General features: G+C 48.9%; 1 long non-coding RNA gene across 1 annotated transcript; it reads right to left on the reverse strand.

Annotated features, from left to right (window-relative positions):
- Window positions 1-15,060: 15,060 nt before the first annotated feature.
- On the reverse strand, window positions 15,061-18,254 carry LOC132350351 (uncharacterized). The gene is made up of 3 exons (XR_009497901.1): window positions 17,939-18,254; window positions 15,981-16,038; window positions 15,061-15,850 (listed from the first exon to the last, which is right to left on the reverse strand). It is a non-coding gene; the product is annotated as an uncharacterized LOC132350351 (long non-coding RNA).
- Between the last annotated feature and the right edge of the window lie 4,331 nt (window positions 18,255-22,585).

A 22,585-nucleotide genomic window follows, 5' to 3' on the forward strand; every position in this document is an offset into this window, starting at 1 on the left:
TGGCCTCTTTTTTTTTTTTTTTAATTTATTTATTTATTTATTTATTTATTCCTGGCTGTGTTGGGTCTTCACCTCTGTGCGAGGGCTTTCTCCAGTTGCGGCAAGCGGGGACCACTCTTCATCGCGGTGCGCGGGCCTCTCACTATCGCGGCCTCTCTTGTTGCGGAGCACAGGCTCCAGACGCGCAGGCTCAGCAGCTGTGGCTCACGGGCCTAGTTGCTCCGCGGCATGCAGGATCCTCCCAGACCAGGGCTCGAACCCGTGTCCCCTGCATTGGCAGGCAGATTCTCAACCACTGCGCCACCAGGGAAGCCCCTTCCTTTCACTTTTTTATTCATTTCTTCCTTTTTTCCCCCGCAGCTTTCAGTTGGCACCTACCTATTTTGAGTCCTCATTTTCTTCCAGTCGCAGAAATCACTTACTTGGCTCCGCAGCCAAGGGGAATCCGTCCATGTTTGGGAAACGCCAGCTACACATTAGGCCACTGTGGAGGGTTATGTGATCAAGAGTTACTTCTGCAGGAATTAGCACAAGCATACTTCCCAGCAGAGACCTGGTCTAGAAAACAAGTCAGCTGGAGACAACATATCCTTTCAGCCAAAGTGCAACCTTCCCGCTCTCTTGATACTTTCAAAGCAAAAAAATGCAAAAAATGCAAAAAAAAAAAAAAGGGGGGGGGGAGTTGGTAAGAAAATAGGACGTGGGCTCCAGGTGTGCCCACCTGCCTCCTTCATCCCACGGTTTCCTCTCCAGGTGACACTTTATCACTAAGTCGTGGGTGGGAACATTTGTCAGAACATTTGGGAGATCTGACAGCAGGGGAAGAACCGTCTCTGTTTCAGGACTGTCAGCCCCTGAGACCAGTATGTCCCGCTTAAAAAATTACACACACACACAATTAGGGCCTTCGTTAAGTAGACCTTAAAATTTCAGAGTTTGCCAAAGCAAACATAATTTCATCCACTTATTCATTGATTCACTAACTAATAGACATCTACAAATTGCTAGATACTAGGAATACAGGGGTAAAAACGACAGACACGGCCCCTTCCCAGAGCTGGCATCTAGAGGAGGAAACCGATAGAAAATACAATAGACATTGTATGACTGAATCTCTTTGCCGTACACCTGAAACTAACACAATGTCATAAATCAACTGTACTCCAATAAAATTAAAAGAAGGAAAGAACACACAATAGGCGTCGTTGCCCTGGGAAGGCTTCTGTGGTAACCACGGGCCCTATTTTCTGTATTCTGAGGCTCTAGCATCTGGAGGGACTGCCTATTCCCAGAGAGAGGAACAACTCGCCCCAGGAGTGAACTTTTCAAATGCAAACTAGCCAACCCAGAGCCCGCCCCACTGACCAGCTCCTCTATGTGACCCACACGCAGGGTCCCCATCACCTGCACTAATTGTTCCTGACCACACAACTAGGGACAGCCCCACACCCAGAGTCCCTTGAAGATCCAGCCCAGCACTCGGGGAGCCTGCAGACCCCGGCTTGCCCTCTGCTTCCCACGGAAACCATAATGAAGGCCCTTGCCCCTGGTCCCCCTGTTCCCCCCGCCTCCTGATCAAATTGGTGCTTCCCCGTGTGGCCCTGCGGAGCTCGTCCTGCCTCTTGTATCTAGGGAACTTCGGTATAAAAAACATCCTTCTTCGTGACAGTCATTTCCGTGTCTGAGTGTCTTACCTGATTCAAGAAGATCCGGGGCCCTCTGCAGTGTGGAGATTCAACTGCTCTCCGAAGAATGAAGGAAGCAACAGGTCAGAGGTCGGGGGCTGGGCCACAGGCCATGGGGACACCACAAGCAAAGGCCTTACGGCAGGAGAGAGACTGGCTTATTTGAGGGCCTGGAGCAGACCTCAGGGGCCAGAACCTGGTGAGCAGGGACGGGGCCCCGTCAGCAGGGGGCACCCTCCATGTGTGCCTTCTGTACTGAGACCTAGGGGACCCAAGGCTCCTTCTTGGGGCCCTTGACGTGAGGGGCTGTGGTGCGAACCCGAACAGAAGGTCCTCGTAGGGCTCTAAGGGACCATGGTGATGGGAGGGCTCCCTGAGCCTCCCACTCTGGACAGGACGTTTGTGCTCACAAACAACCAACAGGAGAAAGCCCTTTTAGAACTGCCATACAAAGGATTTAAGAGGATATTGGACAGGATAGCATAGCATTTAATAAACAAGGCAGAAAGAATCTTTCAAATGTTAAAGGCTCAAGCCCATTTTCCATGGGTTCTCTCATAAAATCCTCCCTCACTGCATCACCTGGTGCATCTTTATGAGGATTCAGCAGCTGAGTTGTCTTTGAGGACTGAGCTGTGCTCTGTGAGGTCTCCAGTGTGGGCAGTGGAAGCCTCTTAAGATCAGATCAGCTCCTGGTGAGAAGATGGAGCTACACCCGCTTCCCTCCCCAAACTGTGCCTCTGAAAGCAGTAAGGCAGGTAGGCAGGCCCGGGAGGTCGGTGTCGGGTTGTTGACCTCTTTGATACCCCAGGCATTGTCTGGGGCATTTTTTTTTCATTTTGGCTTTTTTTTTTAATAAATTTATTTATTTATTTTTGGCTGTGTTGGGTCTTCATTTCTGTGCGAGGGCTTTCTCTAGTTGCGTCCAGCGGGGGCCACTCTTCATCGCGGTGCGCGGGCCTCTCACCATCGCGGCCTCTCTTGTTGTGGAGCACAGCCTCCAGACACGCAGGCTCAGCAGTTGTGGTTCACGGGCCCAGTTGCTCCGCGGCATGTGGGATCTTCTCAGACCAGGGCTCGAACCTGTGTCCCCTGCATTGAGGCAGATCCTCAACCACTATGCCACCAGGGAAGCCCCATTTTAGTTTTTTATAGATGTATAGTATATATCCAGCAAAGTGTCAGATTGTAGGTATACAGCTCAACGAACTTTCACATTCTAAATTCACTTGTGTGTTCCACACCCTGACTAAGGAACAGCATTACCAGCAACCCAGAAGCCCCTCAGAGTCCCACTTCAGTCACTATACCTGCCACGGGTAATCACTATTCTAAGTTTTCTTATTGAGATGAAATTGACATGACATCAAAGTAACCATTTGAAAGCAAACAGTTCAGTGGCACTTAGTACATGCACAGTGTTGTGCAACCAACATCTCTGTTTAGCTCCGAAGCATTGTCACCACCCCAAAATGAAACCCCTCACCCAGGAAGCAGCTCCTCCTCCATTACCCACTCCCAGCTCAGCTCCTGGAAACCACCTATCTGCTTTCTGTTTCTACAGATGTATCTATTCTGGATATTTCCTATAAATGGAATCATACAATATGTGACCTTTTGTGTTTGGATTCTTTCACTTAGTGTAAGGTTTTCAAGATTCATCCACATTACAGCATGTATCAGTGCTTCATTCTTTTTTATGGGTGAATAATATTTCACCGTATGGATAGACTACATTTTCTTTATGCATTCATGTGTTGATGGGTTATTGTCACTTTTGGGCTATTATGAATAGTGTTGCTATGAACATTTATGTACAAGTATTTGTCTGAGTACCTGTTTTCAGATCTTTTGAGTATATACCAGGGAGTGGAATTTCTGAGCCATATTGGTAATTCTATATTTAACTTTTTGAGGAACTGCAAAACTGTCTTCCAAAGCGGCTACAACATTCGACATTCCCACCAGCAACGCATGAGAGTTCCAATTTGTCCATATCCTTGCTAGTACTTTTTATGCCTTTTTGCACATCTTAGTGGGAATGAAGTGGCCTCTCCATTGCAGTTTTGATCCACGTTTCCAGAACATCATGTGCTTATTAGCTGCTTGTTTCCCCCGCCCTCCCCTGGAGAAAAGACTATGTAAATCCTTTGCCTATTTTTAATTAGATTATTTGTATTTTATTGTTGAATTTTAGGAATTATTTCTCTATTCTGGATACAAGTTTCCTATCAAATATATGATTTGCAAATATTTTCTTCCATTCTGTGGGTTGTCTTTTCACTTTCTTGATGGTGTCCTTTGAAGAACAAAAGTTTTTAATTTTGAAGTTGCAGTTCAAGATGGCCACATAGGAGGATCCTGAACTCACCTCCTTCCATGGACACACGAAATTGACAGCTGTATATGGAATAGCTTCCTCTGGGAAAACCCCATAACTAGCTAAATAACTCCTATACATTGGGTGAGTGAGAAAAAACCCACATCAAAGCGGGTAGGAGAGGCTGAGACACAGTCTCACCATACACCCCACACCCAGCGTGCTGACCCACAATCAGGGGGGAACTCCCATCCCCAAGCTGCTCCCTGAAGAGCGAACGGTCTGAACCCCACCCCTGGCACCCCTACTTTCAAGACTTGCATCTGCGAGATGAGCCCCCAGAATATCTAGTTTTGAAAATCGATGGGGCTGGCATCTACAACACCCATGACGCTACAGTGACCTGAGAAACCGTTCTTAAAGGGGCAGCATGAACTTACCCTCCCCAGGGCCTGACACAGACACAGCGACTGAAAAGGGCCCAGACTTTCTGTGAAAGAGGTTTGTTTATTTTAAAGCATCGGCCTGAGGGGCAGCCTTCTAATTTAATCCACATCTGGGGGCTTGGAGGCTGGCGGGGCCACCTTTGCTCTCTCTCTGCCTCACTCCAGGCTGCCAGTATCTGCCAGAGGGGAGCTTGCACCCTCATCTGACACCCCAATTTTTGCAGCTGCCACCCAGGGGACATCTCTTGATTGCTTGTCTCTGCTGACCAGTGGGGCTGACACTTATGGGTCCCACAGGACTGTAACAAATGGAGAAAGAGTTTTAAACAGCCACCACCCCAGGCACAGCAGAGGCTGCAGACTGAGGGCCCTGTCTCTCCAGGAAGGAGGCCTATCAGTTCATCTTCATAGCTGCAGGCTGAGGGGCAGGCTCCTAATAACACACAGCTGAGGAGACTGTAATCCTTTCCAGAGACCTGAAGGGCAGACACTGTCCACACACTGCCCTCTGTCATGCTCCAGAGTCCATGTACCTCCCAGAGAGGAGCTGTAACATCTGGTGCCCCAGTTTTCACATCTGGTTTCCTGGTTTTTACATCTGGTACCCTGGTTTTTGTGGCTGCTGCTCAGGGATGCCCCTGGACCCCCTGGTTCTGGGGGCCAGGGAGGTTTGTGTTCATAGGTCCCATGGGATGGAACAAACAGAGACAGTTCTTAACCAACTGCCCCCAGGGCACAGAGCAGATTGAAACTCACCCCCAGTCTTTCTGTGAAAGGGGCCTTTTAGCTGATCTCCACAGCTCTAGCCTGAGGGGCAGACTTCTAATTAAACTGGTGTCTAGGGGCTGATTGCAATCCTCTCCAGAGACCAGGGAGGCTGGTCAGTGCCACCTTCAAGCTCGCCCTCTGCCCTGCCCTAGGTCATTGGTGTCTCCAAGAAAGGAGATTGTGTACATGCCTGGTGCCCAGCTTTTGTGTATGCTGCCCAGAGGACACATTCCTTGATAGCCTGGCTCTGGTAGCCAGTAGGGCTTGTGCTCACAGCTTCAACAGGATGGTAGCAAACAAAGAAACAGTTCTTCACTGGCTGCTACCCAAGGCTCAGTGCAGAGGGAGCAGAGAAGGATGCCCATCTCCCAGCCTTCCCTTGAAGAGATATATTTACATACTTTAAAACCTGCTGCCTGGGGGTCCAGCTTCCAATCAGCCTGCTGACAGAGGTCCTCTCCTTTGGGACACTGACAGGCCTCAACTGCTGGGAGCCACTAAGAATAAAGTAGATAGTCTGGACAATCACAAAGGTTTGAGACACAACCAAGAGCTAGGGCAGGGTTGGGCAACAAAGTTCATCTCCTACATGAGGCCACTCCTTCAAGACTGGGAGAGGTGACCGTTTTATCTAATACATAGAAACCAACACAGAGAGTCAAGGAAAATGAAGAAACAGAGGATGATGTTCCAAAAGAAAGAACAAGATAAAACCTCAGAAAAAGACCTTAATGGCATGGAGATAAGTGATTTACCTGATAAGACTTCAAAATTATGGTCATAAAGATGCTCACTGTGCTTAGGAGAAGAATGAATGAACAAAGTGAGAATTTCAACAGGGATGGAAAATATAAGAAAGTACCAAAGGAAATCATAGAACCAAAGAATACAGTAACTGTACTGAAAATACACTCGAGGGGTTCAACAGCAGGCTACATGAAGCAGAAGAAAGGATCGGTGAACTCCAATACAGGGCAGTTGGAACTCACCCAATCAGAGCAGCAAAAAGAAAACAAGAATGAAGAAGGTTGAAGATGGCAAAAGGCACTGATGGGACAATATCAAGTGGGCCAACATTCAGATTTTAGGGCTCCCAGAGGGGAAGTGAGAAAGAAAGGGGCAGAAGACTTCATTGAAGAAATAATGGCTGAAACCTTCCCTAATGTGGGGAAGGAAACAGACATCCAGATCAAGGAAGCCAAGAGAGTTCCAAAGATAAGCCCAAAAAGACCCACACCAGGATACATAATAATTAAATTGTCAAGAGTTTAAGACAAGGAGAGAATCTTAAAAGCAGCAAGAGAAAAACAGCTTGTTATGTCCAAGGTAACCCACATAAGACTATCAGTAGATTTTTCAGCAGAAACTTTGCAGGCCAGAAGGGAGTGGCACCATATAGTCAAAGGGCTGAAAGAAAAAAAACTGCAACCAAGAATACTCTCCACAACAAAGTTGTCCTTCAGAATTAAAGGAGAGATAAAGAGTTTTCTAGACAAGGAAAAGCTCAAGGAGATCATCACCACTAAACCTGTCTTACAAGAAATGTTAACAGGACTTCTTTAAGCTGAACAAAATGGCACTAATTAGTATCAGGAAAACATATGAAAGTATAAATCTCACTGGTAGAAGTCAATATATAGTAAAATTCAGAATAATCTAACAAACACTATAAATGTTGTGGGTTAATCTCTTATAAAGCTAGTATGAAAGTTAAAAGATAAAACTAGTACAAATAACTATAATTACAAGGATTTGTTAATGGACACACAAGATAAAAAGATGTAAATTTTGATATCAAAAATATAAAATGTGGTGGGAAAGTAAAAATGTAGATCTTAAGAATGCATTCAAACTTAAGTTATTATCAACTTAAACTGTTATAAAAATAAATTGTTTTATGTAAGCTTCATGGTAACCACAAAGCAAAAACCTATAGTAGATAGCCAAAAGATAAAGGAATCTAAGCACACTGCTACAGAAAATCATCAAATCACAAATGAAGAGAGCAAGAGAAGGAACAAAGGAAATACAAAATAGCCAGAAAACAGTTAACAAAATGGCAACAAGTATGTACATATCAGTAATTACTTTAAATGTTAATGGACCAAATTCTCCAATCAAAAGACATAGATTGGCTGAATGGAAGAAAAAAAATTTATATGCTACCTGCAAGAGACTCACTTCAGATGTAAGGACACATGCAGACTGAATGTGAAAAGATGGAAAAAGATATCCCATGGAAAAGGAAATCAAAAGAAAGCTGGGATAGCTATACTTTTATCAGACAAAATAGAGTTTAAGACAGAAACTGTAGTAAGAAACAAAGAAGGGGATTATATAAAGGGTTCAATCCAACAGGAGGATATAACATTTGTAAATATTTATGTACCCAACATAGGAGCACCTAAATACATAAAGCAAATGCTAAAAGACCTAAGGGAGAAATAGATTGCTATACAATAATGCAATACAATATTGCAATACAATAATGGGGGACTTTAATATTCCACTTTCATCAATGGCTAGATGATCCAGACATAAAATCAATAAGGAAACATTAGCCTTAAGTTAGACCAGATGGACTTAGCAGACATTTACAAAACATTCCATCCAAAAGTAACAGAATACAGATTATTCTCAACTGCACATGGAACATTCTCCATGATAGATCATATATTAGGCCATAAAACAAGTCTTAATAAGTTTAAGGATTGAAAGAAATAATTATTTAAAAATAAATGTAGACCCACCAAAAAAAAAAAAGTTTAAGGAGACAAATCATATCAAGCATCTTTTTAGACCACAATGATATAAAACTACAATGATGGTATAAAACTGTGTGTAACTATAATTACAATAAGAAAAAAACTGAAAAATTCACAAATATGTGGAGATTAAATGAATGCTACTGAACAATCAATGGGTCAAAGAAGAACTCAAAAAAGAAATTTAAAAATTCTTCAAGACAAATGAAAATACAACATACTAAAATTTATGGGATGCAACAAAAGCAGTTACAAGAGGGAAGTTCATAGCTAGAAATGCCTACATCAAGAAACAAGAAAAATCTCAAACACTGACCTAATTTTACAACTTGAGGAACTAGAAAAAGAAGAAAAAAATGAAGCCCAAAGTTAGTAGAAGGAAGGAAATAACAAAGGTCAGAGTGGAAATAAGTAAAATAAATACTAAAAAGACAATAGAAAAGATCAATGAAACTAAGAGCTGTTTTTTTTTAAAAGATAACCAAATTTGGCAAACCTTTAACTTGACTCACAAAGAAAAAAGAGAGAGGATTAAAATAAAATCAGAAAGGAAAGAGAGACATTACAACTGATACCACAAAGGATCATTGTGGATCATAAGAGACTACTTATGAACAATTATACACCAACAAATTAGACAACTTAGAAGAAATGGATAAATTCCTAGAAACACATAACCTGCCAAGACTGAATCATGAAGTAGTAGAAATCTAAACAGACAGATTACTTGTAAGAAGAGATTGAATAAGTAATCAAAAACCTCCCCCAAAACAAAAGTCTAGAACCAGATGGCTTCACTGGTGAATTCTACCAAATATTCAAAGAAGAATTAATATCAATCCTTCTCAAACTCTTCCAAAAATTAGAAGAGGAGGGAATTCTTCCAAACTCATTTTGTGAGGCCAGTATTACCCTGCTACCAGAACCAGACAAGGGTACTACAAGAAAAGAAAACTACAGGCCAATATCCCTGATCAATATAAATGCAAACATCCTCAACAAAATATTAGCAAACCAAAGTCAACAATACATTAAAAGGACCATAAACTGTTAGCAAGTAGAATTTATTCCAGGGATGCAAGGATGATTCGACATCCACAAATCAATCAGTGTGGTACACCACACTAGCAAAATGAAGGATTAAAACCATATGATCATCACAATAGATGCAGAAAAAGCACTTGACAAAATTCAACATCTATTTATGATTAAAAAAAACTTTCAACAAAGTGGATATAGAAGGAATGTACCTCAACATAATAAAGGCCATATATGACATACCCACAGCTAACATCATACTTGTTCCTCTAAGATCAGGAACAAGACAAAGATGCCCACTCTCACCACTTTTATTCAACATAGTATTGGAAGTCCTAGCACAGTAATCAGACAAGAAAAAGAAATAAAAAGCATTTAAATCAGAAAGAAGTAAAACTCTCACTATATGCAGATGACATGACATTATTTATAGAAAACCCTAAAGACTCCACCAAAAAAAAACCTGTTAGATCTATAAATGAATTCAGTAAAATTCCAGGATGCAAAATGAATATACAAAAATCTGTTGCATTTCTATACGTATGAAATAACAAGAAATATATATATTGGTCTCTGTCCCAAGTTTCCAGCACGGAGCTCCTAAAACCCTTATAAATTCCTAAGTGATAATGGTGCTAGGATCATCTCTTGTTCCAATATTTCTCTTTGACTTCATCCCTGACACTGGGCTCCAAAACCCCTGTAAATTCCTCAGTGGTAAGAGCCCCAGAAGCATCTTTTGTTCTAATGAGATGACTCAGTGGGAACCTCCATGGCTCCTGGATGGGGGCTCTTCACCACAGAAGAACCAAACAATGATTAGAGGCTTGCAACTTTCAGACCTACCCTCATTTTCCAGAGAAGGGAGAAGGTTTAGAAACCAAGCTGATAATTGATCATGCCTATGTGAGGAAGCTTCCATAAAATCCCAACAGTATGGGGTTTGGAAAGCTTCCAGGTTGGCAACACATTCACAACAGGAGAGTTATGCACCCCAACTTCATACGGACAGAAGTTCCTGCACTTGGGACTTTGAAGGGTTAATATCCAAAATATGTAAAGAACTCATAAAACTCAATAGTTAAAAAACAAACAATCCAATTTGAAAAATGGGCAGAGGATCTGAACAGACCTTTTTCCAAAGAAGACATGTAGGTACATGAAAAGGCAAACGGGTACATGAAAAGGTGCTCAACGTCACTAATCATCAGGGAAATGAAAATCAAAACCACAATAAGATATCACCTCACACCTGTTAGAATGGCTATTATCAAAAAGAAAAGAAATAACAAGTGTTGGTGAGGATTTGGAGAAAAGGTAACCCTCGTGCACTATTGGTGGGAATGTAAATCGGTGCAGCCACTGTGGAACTCAGTATGGAAGTTCCTCAAAAAATTAAAAATAGAATTGCCATTTGATCCATTCCTATTCCTATTCTGGGTATTTATCCAAAAGGAAATGAAAACAATAACTCAAAAAGATATATGAACCCCCATGTTCATTGCAGCAGTATTTACAGTAGGCAAGACATGAAATCAACCTGAGCCCATCAATGAATAAATGGATAAAGAAAATGTGAGATATATATACAAAATGGAATATTATTCAGCCATAAGAAAGAAGACAATCTTGCCATTTATAACAACATAGATGAACTTTTGAGGGCATTATTCTAAATGAAATAAGTCAGACAGAGAAAGGCAAATACCGAATGATCTCACTTATATGTGGAATCTAAAAAACAGAAACAAAGTCATAGACACAGAGAACAGATGAGTGGTTGCCAGAGGTGGGGGGTGAGGGGTGGGCGTGAAATGGGTGAAGGGGGTCAAAAGGTACCAACTTCCAGTTGTAACATAAGTAAGTCCTGGGGATGTAATGTATAGCATGGTGACTATAGTTAATAAGACTCTATTGCATGTTTGCTAAGAGAGTAGATCTTAGAAAGTCTCATTACAGGAAAAAAATTAGAAATCTGTGTGGTGACGGGTGTTAACTAGACTTTTGTGGTGATCATTCTGTAATATATACAGTATCAAATCAGTATGCTGTACACCTGAAACGAATACAATGTTATATGTCAATTATATCGCAATTTTTAAAAAAAGAAGACACAGAACTTGGAAAAAAGTTTTTAATTTTGATGAAGTCTAATTTACCTATTTCTTTTGTGACTTGTGCCTTTGGTATCATATCTAAGAAACTATCGCCTATTCCAAGGACACAAATATCGATTGCCATGTTTCTTCTAAGATTTTTATAATTTTAACTTTTGCATTTAGATTTATGATTGATTTTGAGTTAATTTTGTGTTGGTATAAGGTAGGGGTCCAACTTCATTCTCTTGCATGTGGATATCCAGGAGTCTTGGCACTTCCGTTGAAAATCACTTGAGCATCCATCAATCAAGAAGTATACACGACACAAGCTAATCCAGGTTGATTTATAGGCTCCAGGGTGAGGCAAGTGATGCATCGACAAATACCTGCCTCACCACCACACTAAGCAAGGAGCCCAGCACCTAGACAGCCCAGACTTGCCATATTTCAAGTCTCAGGGACAAAGAAGCAGCTCTCAATTGTAAAATGAGAATAGGTTTAAGATGCTATATGACGTGCAGGTGCTGCTTTCTGAGCGCCGTCGTGAATGGCAGGGCGTGGGACGCGAGCTCTGCTGGTTTCCATGTGGCGCGTCTGTGACATGACCAGGGACCTCCATTTATGGAGGGTTCTGCCGGCAGGGAGCCCTCCCCAAAGGGACATATTTCTGGTTCAGCCTTAAACCAGCTACAAGGCACAGAGACTAGAGTGGGGTTGTTGCTTTAAGGCTTCCTCAATCTCATGGAAGTTTTAGTTCGTCTATTTCTGGAGAGGTTTAGAGAACATGGCGCCCACACCCTCACAGACACACGCGCACAGAAATGTCACCGTTCTGTGTGCCCGGCTCCGCGAAGCTGCCTTTCCCTCGAGACACTTTGTCATTTAGAAGAGAAAAGCAACGTGTGCAAATAAATCCTCGGGTGGCAGAGGGTCTATCTGCGGGGTATTGTTGTCATCCTGATATCCAGGAAATGAAGAGGCTCTACATAGCAAAGGCACATAATTACTGCCTTCCGAAGAGAAGTCAGCAAGAACTTCAGAGAACGGAAAGCAAGTTTGCTGCCATCCGAGTAAGGTGGATGCGTATAATAAATGTGCTTTTGATGTGGAAGTGGTGGGACCCCAACATAAACGTCAATGTCAAGTACCTAATACAGACCCCAAAGAAATCATCCCCCTTTACAACATGGTCTCCATCGCTTCTGTACAACCTGTGGTCCAGGCCAAGAGGGAAGTTAGCCCTAGAAAGGGCCATTTTTCATAAGACAGTTAGTTGTATTAGTTTCCTACCACTGCTGTAACAAATAACCCAAACCTAGCAGTTTAAACAGTACAAACTTACTGTTTGACATTTCTGGAGGCCAGAAGTCTGAAATGGGTGTCAGCAGGGCTGCATTCCTTCTGGAGGCCCTGGGGAGAGTGCATTTCCTTGGAGGCTGCCTGTATCCCTTGGCTCCTGGTCCCCTTCTGCAACTGCATCACTGCCCCCATCACTTCTCCTTCCCTGACTCTGAATCCCTGCCTCCCTCCTATAAGGACTCCTGTGATTCCACTGGGCCCAGCCACATAATCCAGGATAAGTTTCCTGTCTCTAGGTCTTTATCTTAGTCACATCTGTGATCTCTTTGGACATATAAGGTTCCAGGGTCACAGGTTCTGGGGATTAGCACATGGACATCTCTGGGGGCTATATATCCTCTGTACCACACCACCGTAGCCTTTTCTGCTTCCAAGGGAACTGGTAAGAGGTCCAGTTTGCCTGGCCTGCTCCTATTTGAGGCAGGAGCAGAAGGGCACAGGGTCGTGCTCAGGTTCTTACTGGAGGGAATGCCTGCCTGACATGGGCAGGGCAGTGCTTTGGGGCACGCGCCCTCCCCTCCGTGCCTGGCTGTGCCTCTTTGAAGGCGCCCTGAGAGCTTGCAGAGAGAGCAGCCTTGGACTTGGTCTGCGGGAAGCCTGGTCGTAACTGGCAGAATCACAGAGGTGTCACCGGCCAGCATCCCTATTAACAGGGTGGTTTCCTGTGCATCTTACTTTCTTCAGGAGACAGGAGAGATGTCTCCTCTTCCCTGCTGTCTCTCCCAGTGGCCAGCAGAGTACACGGTGGGTGCCCAATAAATGCCTGTTACCTTGCCTTACGTGACTCAGACTTAAATCCTGCTTCACAGTTCCCTGTGCGATCAGCACTGATGAGGCCCCAGGCCTGGAGAGCCCTCCGCAGGGCGCCCCCCGCACGAGGTCTGAAGCAGAAGGCAGAGTTACGATACTTCTCTGTTTTACTACAGTCACGCCTCTTAAGATGCTTGGTGCTTCCCGCCAAGATTCCTTTCCCTTTAATTTGGAAGCTTCCGAGATCTCTGAGCCCCACGTGTCCCTCAGATGTGCCCTCTGCCCAGACTTAAAGAGCGAGACCTCAGGCCCAAGGTGCGCGAGCTTTTTGTGCCCACACAGAGGAGGGGGCTGGCGACAAGCCGGTCGTGTGGCTGGCGGCCGGTCACTGCCGACGTCCCCAAAGGTGAAGGCAGAGCTCAGCCGTGATGGCAAAGCCAGCCACCTTCAGACGGGCAGGATTGTGTTGGGCAGGGGCCTGGCTGCGCTCCTCCTGCAGGAGTGAAGACCACGTTTCTCAGGATCCTGTGGCCAAGGCAGCACCTTGTGGGCCCCTCGCCTTGGGCTCTAAAGACCCAGCCTACTGGGATTTATGGAGGCTCACGAGATCCATCATTAGCTCCGCTTTCAGCCCTTCTCCTTCCCAAAACAATGGGAGGTGGAGCTGAAACTCCCAAGCTTCTCATCCTGCTGGGTCTTGCTGGTGACCAGCCCTCACTCAGGAGCCACGCAGAGTCACCGCATTAGAACAGAAGACCCTCCTATCACCCAGGAAATCACAAGGGTTTCAGGAGCCCTGTGTCAGGAACAGAAGTCAAAGACCAGTGTTCAGACAAGAGGTGCTCCTAGTGTTCTTATCATTTAGGCAATTCCAAGGGTTTTAGGAGCTCTGTGTCAGGAACCAGGGGCAGAGACCAATATATATATATTTTTTCTACTGTCTTACACAACCCGTAAGAGCTTCTAGTGCCAAAGGATTCAGAAGGATATGAGCAACAAAATAAATAATATGGCACTGGATTATAACCCAAAGTATAAAATAACTATATTTATAAACCCATACTGATGAAAATTATGATTGAATAAGTAAATAAATGGGTGAGAAGTGGCAATGCCTCCTTACACAGGATTCCAAACAATAGATGGAGATACTCCCTACTCCAGGGGGTGGGGCTTAATCCCCCTCCTTCAAGATCTAAGCCTGGGCTCCAAAGAATATTGTAGGGAAAGTGAAACAGTCACTCAGATTGGAGAAACCTGACAGACACCCCCTCAGCCACGTGCCCTCACATCAGCAGGGGTGTCATGCGGGTCCCCTCATGTGATATGAGGAGACGGGCACTTTGCCTCTTAGTATTCTTTCCAAAAACCCAGAATCCCAGTCTGATCATGAGAAAAACACCAGGGAAACCCAAATCGAGGGACCTTCTACCAAATACCGGACCGGAACTCCTCAAAACTGTCGAAGTCACGAAAAACAAGATAAGACTGAGAAACTCTCACAGACCAGGGGAGGCGAACATGATAACCTAGTGCAATGTGGTGTCCATGGGGTCCTGGAGCAGAAAGGGGGCCCCAACGGGAGAACAGGAGAAACCCAAAGAAAGCCCGGAGTGTAGGTAACGGCATCGCTCCAAGGCTGGTTCCCGAGAGTGACAACGCTCCCGGTTAACAGAAGGTCTAACAGTGGGGCAACCGGGGGTGTGATATATGGGGGTCTACGTGCTCCCATGGCAACTTTTCCGCAAATCTAAAAATTTTCCAAAATAAAAGTTTATTTCTAAAAAATCTCGAATTGAGGTATTAAACAATATATCCTTAATGCATTCAACAAACACATATATTGCGCTTACCCCATTCAGGGCACTGTTCTCAGGGCAGCAGAAATATCAACTCCTCCCTCTGACACAGTGGTGACCCCAGTGGTGACCATGGTGGCCCCAGCCGGCAGGCAGAGGGCAGAGGACACAAGAAGGTCCACGGCCTGGGCGCTGCAAGCCAGGGGACCAGAGCTCCTCCCTGAGGGTGGAGGGTCCACCAGCACTGCCACAGCCAAGAGGGCCTTCAGGAGCCCACCATGTCCTGATCTTGGAATGGAAGGGCAGGCAGGACTTCAGGGCTGGGGCAGAGAGAGCCCCTGGAGGTGACCGAGATGCCCCTTGTTTACAGATGCGGAAGACAAGGCCCAGGGGCACTGAGTCATGAGGGACTGTCCCCGCGAGCGCTCAGATGCCCTGGGGGCTGTGTCCACGTCTGCAGAGGAGGGTCCCCAGTGCGAGGTAGGACCTCTGCCCCCAGGAGGTGGGGCACCCAGGGCTGTGAGAGCACAGGTGAGATTGGCCTGCCAGGCTGCCCGCCTGGGAGGAGCTCCCTGTGAAGAAAGGCTGCAGCCCTCACCCTGAGACGCCCACTGGGAAGGGGGTCTGGCCGAGGGGTCAGGGTGAGGTGCCCTCCGCTTGGCCCAGCTTCTCCCGCGGCTCCTGCCTCGGGCCCGGCCTCCCGGGACCAGCGCCTCCCCTGTGCACTCACGCCAGGCTCAGGAGCGATGGAGAGGACCCAGGTCCCATGGAGAATTCTGATCAGGCTTCTAAGAACCGGGCAAGCTGAACTGAGTCAACGTCTGAAGAAGATAAAACTTGAACACGTTACTAGGAGCTGCTATGTTACGGCTGCTTTTAAAAATTTTGTTTGCGGATGTGATAAAATCAGATCTCTGAGAGTTTTAAGCCCAAGCCCCCCGGACACTGTACCTCTTTTCAGCCTTTGCTTAAACAATTCATTCTCTGTAGCTCAGTAAGCTGAAGAAGCCTGGGAATAACGTTTGAAACAAAGGTTAATGAACTTCTTTACCTGTAAAAAAATTAATTAATAATAATAATAGTCCAATCAAACCAGACCTGCTCACTAGGCCTGGCCTTGGCTCTGAGCCCCCAAGGCGGAGGGCAGGCGTCGAAGGCAGAGAGCGAGGGGCCTGTCACTCCCGTCCCCTCGGTGGCAAAGCTGCACAGCTTGTCCCCTTTCACAGTCATCGTCAAATAGTGTCTGGGCATTCCTCCTGCCTGGGGGTCGGGGGGGCTCTGTGCCCTGGACGGGGATCCCCCCCCTCACCTCCAGGGCAGTGTGGTCCCAATGCCCAAAATTAACCCTCCTTGTAGAATCGTGGCATTAACTGCCCTAGTAAACAGTCCCCCGTGTCACCAGGGAGAGAAAGCAGCGAAGCCCCGTCAGCCATGAGCTAGGTTATAGAACAGAAAGGAGCCCCAGGGGTCGGGGTTGAGGGAAGGTGCCGGAGGGGACTGCCAAGCATCGTGGGCTCAAGGGCAGTTGGAAGGACAGCAAGGAAAGGCGCTGAGACACCTTTCCATTTTGCCAGCAGGAGCTGGCGGGCCTGCCATCTCAAGCAGGCCAGAGGACCCCCAAACATAGTTCAAGTTCAGGAGCAAGTTCCCTTCACAGACTGGCTTGGGGCCCACCCTCTGAGGCTCACCCAGGGCTGCAGGAGTCCTGGGACCTAATAATACACACAAATCAGAATGCAGGCTGTGGGCCCTGACCATGCAAGGACAGGGGGAAAGCTGATGCCCCAGCCCGGCCCGCTGGCCTTGCCCTAAAGCAGCAGCGTGTCCAGCCCTGGAGCCAGGGCCCTGGCTGTGCCAGCAGCCCCTATATCCAGAGAATGAGCGTGCTGGGGGGAATGGCAGGCATGCGGCCCAGCTGTCACTGTAAGCCCGGCCCAGGAAGGCTGCTCTCTCCCCACTCCCTTCTTCCTGTCCCCAGGCTGCAGTCCAGACCCAGCGCTGGGAGCTCAGTCTGGACGATAATGAACCCGTGAGATGGCAAACCAGGTGCATAGCGCGAGGGGAGGCCACTTAGAAGAGAGAAAAATAAAACACTTGCAAAGGGAGGTGGCGGGCTTTGTCCTCAAGGCGGATTCTGACCGAGGGGACGGGGGAGGGTCGTGCCCCCTTGGTCTTTCCCCAGGAAGGAGCCTGACTCCGTGTTTCCAGGGCTGCCCCAGGCTCGCCCACCATCCCCCCCATGTCATTGCCCCGGGCATCCCGGGACTCGGGAGAAATAACCAGCTTCCTGATGCAACAGCAGCCTGGGACTTTATAATCACCTCTCAGCCTTGTCTTTCCAAGCTGCAAAATGGGAAAACTTCTAGCTTCCTCTGGGGCCAGCTGCTCCTTGGCACGGGGCACGGGGGGGAGATCGCTGACCCCAGGTCACGACAGGCAGAGACTCGCTGCTGGACCAGCGGCCCCACCAAGCCAGCCCCCGTGGGAGGAACAACATGGCTTTGGTGGCCACTTTATTGGGGAGCTTGGCCACCGCCCTCAAGGAGCACCTGAGATTAACGAGACCCAGGCCTGACACTTGAAGCCCTGGGAGAGGGTCCCAGCAGCTCAAGGCCCGGCTGCCTTTCCCCTGGGGCCACGCCGTGCCCACTGCCCAGGTCCACAGGCAGGCCAAGCATTCCAGATACCCGGCAGGAAGACGGGACACGCAGTGTGAGGGGAGCCGGGAGCCTGGGCTCAGAGACGTGGGGAAGGGGGGCTGCGGGGCAGGGCGGAGAGGACGCCTGTGCATCAGCCTGGGCCGCCCCGTGTGCGTCCCTCACGGGGTCTGGACGCCCTTGTCTCCCCCTCGGGGCCCACCACGGCCACTCTTGACTTTGAAGTTTGAGTGTAAAGCTGAGCTTACTCACCCAGGGAGAAAGGGGGAAAACCACACTGGCCACTTGTCGCTGTCCCTCTGCTTCCTTCTAGGGTCAGCTGGAGTGCGTGAAGGGGAAGACAGCTGCCTGCTCCGTGGGCGTGACCCTCGGGGCTCTGAGCTGCAAGGGGTCAGGCTCAGCCTGGCCCGCCCCAGCCTGAGAGCACAGGCAGGCCCGGGCCTTGGGCCACCAGGCTCTCGCTCGGAATGTCAGAGGACAGACCAGAGACACTCATGGCTCTCCTCCACCAGGCCCGGGAGCTGGGGGGTCCGCGGGGCGGGGGGGAGGGCAGCACCCACCCCTCAGAGCAAGCAAGAAGGGCGTGGTGCTCCCAGCCCATCCCCTTCCTCCCAGCAAGGGTCACCCCTGACTCCCTCTTCTGGGAGTCTAAATCCCCAGGATGGACACAGTCAACATTCACCCTGTGATGCACACAAGGTGAATTCAGGCGCGGGGACCCAACATCAGCCTCTGATTCCGTGCACCAAACAACCAAGTGGTTGAAGGTACAGCAGCAGCTAGAGCAGCAATGTTCTCTTGGAGCTGATCTTGTTCTACATGCGGGCTGAGACCCAGAGGGGCCCAAAGGCACGTGGCAGAGCACCTCTGGCCCTTGACCCCTGCCGGTGACCTCAGGAAGGCTCCCGTACCCTTCACAGGCCAAGGGAGGGGGTGTATGCCGAGCTCTCCTCAAGACACAGCGAGAGGAAGAACTAGCCCCGCTCTCGGCACTGCGGACACCAGTACCGAGCGCCTGAGATCCTCCAGCCCCGGGGGGCTGGGCTCGCTACTCCCTCGCACAGGCGGGAATTAGGCTCAGAGACGCCGAGCGTTTGCAGGACGCGGCACCGCCGGGAAGAAGGCGGCTCCTCCGGCACCTGACTGCCCCGCCCAGGCTCGCGCCCATGTTTCTGAGCTTCTGTTACCCGCCTGGTCGCGGGTCGCGGGGCCCATCGCGCCGCGGGGTGGAGCGTTTCAGTGCCTATTAGCACAGCTTCCTGCCGCCCCGCTGCCACCCACGCCTTGCGCTCGCTGCCCAACCCAGGCTGTTGTCCTGGTGACTCCCGGCTCCGTCCCCAGAGCCCTGACAGCCTGGCAGCTGTCACGCCCCGGGCACAGCAGCTCAGGGGAAAGGCGAAGATTTCCTCGCAAGACAGACGGTTCGCTTCATAATTCCTGCGGAGACGACTACATGCTTCCCGGCCCTCACCCGCCGTCAGAGTCCCTCCGCCACTGGGAGGCCGATTCAACCAGCCAGCTGCCAGCGGCACTGATGTAAAAACAGAGGTAGGCGGTGGGGGCTGGTACCCGACTCCCCGTGTGACCGGCAGGCCGGCAGACAGCTGCGCTCCTCCCCTCCCCCTCCCCCTCCCTATCCCTTCCCCTCCTCCCCTCCCCCTCATCCTCTCCCCAACCCTCCCCTCCCCTCCCCCTCCCTTCCTCTCCATCCCTTCCCCTCCCCCTCCTCCCCTCCCCACCCCTCCCCAGCCCTTCCCCTCATATGGGAGGGAAATAGCACAAACCTTCATTCTCCTGTGGCCTTTCTGGATTTTCTATAGAGAACATTCCAGTACCCGGCCAGCTCCAAGGTGGGAATGGAATGAGAGGAAGTGAGAGGCTGCAGCCCATGTCACACTGCCGCCTCAGAGCCCAGGCTGCACCCCTTCAGGGCCAGGACTGCTCTGCCCCCCTCCGGCCTGGGACCACCCACCTGCCTGGTTGCCACACCAGCCGCAGCTCCCAAGCTCCGGGTGCCCGTTTCAGTGAGCAGGTGAGTCAGAGACCCGAGAGGCGCCCTGGAGCCCCCTCCTGCCCCAGCAAGGCAGCTTCTCTCTCTCTCTCTCTCTCTGCTTAGAACAGTTCCATGGCTTTCCACCACTCTTAGAATAAAGAAAAAATATACCCTCAGCGGTGGAGGGTCTTCAGGCTGGGTCTGCCTCCCCCTGCATCCTCTCTGCCCACCACCCTCCCCCATCCCCACCCCACCACACCCACCTTTCCGCAGGCCACGAACCTCCAGCCTCCCCACTTCACCTGCTGCTGCCTACTCACCTTCAAAGGACCTCGACCGCCCTGGCTCAGGAGCCCACCCCCCTTGGCTTCTTCTATATTGTCACACCCCACGCCTCTCTTGCAGCCCATGCTAAATGGACAGGCTTGCATTGTTGTTGATGAATTCTGTTTCCCACTCTGCACTGAGGGCTCCCTGAGGCTGAGACCCGGACTCTTCGGCTGGCCTCCTTGTCTCTCAGCACGGTGCCTGCACATAGTAGGTGCCCAGTAAAAGTTTGTTGAGTAAATCAGCAAACTTATAGGTGCAGGTGTGCCAACGAGCAGGGCAAGAGTGGAGTGACAGAGTTCTGGGTGCTTTTGGAAAATGAGCCAAAGGATAATCAAGACTAGGGACTTCCCTGGTGGCGCAGTGATTGAGAATCTGCCTGCCAATGCAGGAGACACAGGCTTGATCCCTGGTCCAAGAAGATCCCACATGCCGCAGAGCAACTAAGCCTGTGTGCCACAAATACTGAGCCAGTGCTCTGGAGCCCGCGAGCCACAACTACTGAGTCCGCGTGCCACAACTAGTGAAGCCCGCGCCCTAGAGCCCGTGCTCCGCAACAAGAGAAGCTACCACAACGAGAAGCCCGTGCACTGCAACGAAGAGTAGCCCCCACTCGCCTCAACTAGAGAAAAGCCTGCGTGCAGCAACGAAGACCCAATGCAGCCAAAAAAAAAAAAAAAAAACCTACACACTCCCAACGCAGGGAGCCCAGGTTCGATCCCTGGTCAGGGAACTAGAGCCCACATGCATGCCGCAACTGAGTTCGCATGCCGTGACCAAGGAGCCCGTGAGCCGCAACTAAGACCTGGTGCAACCAAATAAATAAATAAATACTTCTTTTAAAAAAGAATAATCAAGACTAGATGTTGGGTGTCTTGGCTCCTCCAGCTGAGGGAAGCACGGCCCCACACCTGCGTCCTTGGATAACCAGGAAGACGGTGGAGAAAAAGGACACTTCCCTGGCTGTGAACCACAACCCTGTGTTCTCGTGTGGCTGGGAACAAATCTGTTTGCTTCAAATTGCCTGGATTGCCCTTTGGGAAAAATATGACCACCCAGTGCAGGGCTGGGACTGGGGTGCAGCAAGGGAAGTGCCCGGGGGCGCAGAGACTTGAGGAAGGGCTGGCTATGAGGGCTCCACCCTGCCCAGGCCGGACCACTGCGCTTGCTCTCATGTCAGTGAGAGACGCACTGTAATTTCAGAGGTGCTGAGATCCCCAGCTTTCAAATTCCTGGCCTCCACCGCCAGGGCAGCGTAGGAAGAAATCACTACACAGCTCCTCCCAGGGCAGGCTCTGGGCGTCCCTGGTGACCCCAGCACACGGGCCTCCCTGCCCTGCACCGGCACTAGAGGCCGGAGATGAAACTCAGAGGAAAACCTAGATTCCAGAGAACCTTCCAAAGACAGAGGGTAAGCATGGTAGGCATCCTTTTTAAGCATTTACTGGAGAAGTTCAAGTGCAGTCTGGTTATTCCATGTAGTGTCTCCTGTGCCTACAATAGAAGAGACGCTCGGTAAATGCGCGCTGATGAATGGACGGGGCGGGAGGGGGAGGGGAGGCAGAACTGTGAGCGCTCTTGCTTAGGAAGGGCAAAGTGTAAACAGAGCCTTCTCAGAACTTCAAAGGGAACCTGGATGTGGAGAAACTCTTTATAGCACTGGCGTCTCCCCTTCTCTTTGCTCATCCCCTTGTCCTGCATCCTGAGGGGCTTCTCAACAGCCTCCCCTTCCTCTCCCAGGGGTCCTGAGCAGGAGGAGTGGGGGGGGGGGGCGGGATCACAGACTGTCAGAGGAACGGGGACCACCTAGAGCAGGGCTTCCCCCTCCTGTTAGCGATGGAGACCAACGTCCTCCGCTGAGCCAGGGCTGGAACCCAGAGATGCTCTTCCCAGTGCCATCTGCCCAGCTCACTCAGGATGCCTCTGGAGCTCAGACGGGAGAAATGAAAGGAGCAGTTTAGTCCTTTCAGCGGGGGCCACCTTGGGATCATGCTTGACACAGCTGTTCTCCGACCCCCATCTCCATGTCCCCACCTCCCGCCACCCGCGTGGCTGCAAATGGATCTGCCCAAACTCATCTCTGCTGCTGGAAATACCATTCAGGGCTGAGGGCCTAGAGGGGCCTTTTCTTCTCTATTTATTTTTTCATTTTTCACTTAAGTATTTTTAATATTAACATAACACTTATATCTTGAAAAAAAAAAGTTGAAAAGAATAATGAAGTATAAAAAAGGCAGAAAAAATCACCTATCATCCCCCCATACAGAAACCATCGTGGTGATTTATCACTTTGACTGAGTTGCTTTGTCCTTTTGTCCTTCATTTTTTCCCTGGTCCAATGGGTCCCTGCTGACACAGGGCACATTAACATTGGGCTGAAGGGCACCAGGCAGCTCTGTCTCCCAGCTGGTGCCCTGTTATCCTGGGGAATTTTCAGACCCAGTGTATTTTTAGGCCCAGGGAAAATATAACAGCTTTAAAATAAGGCAACAGAATTTGGGGCAAAATTCCTTAAGCCCATGTGTGAGATTTGAGCTGTGTTTCAAGGGTGGCTAAAGCCAGGCCTGCACCGTGAAAGA

Source organism: Balaenoptera ricei, chromosome 16 (assembly GCF_028023285.1).
Source record: "Balaenoptera ricei isolate mBalRic1 chromosome 16, mBalRic1.hap2, whole genome shotgun sequence".
Lineage (NCBI taxonomy): Eukaryota > Metazoa > Chordata > Mammalia > Artiodactyla > Balaenopteridae > Balaenoptera > Balaenoptera ricei.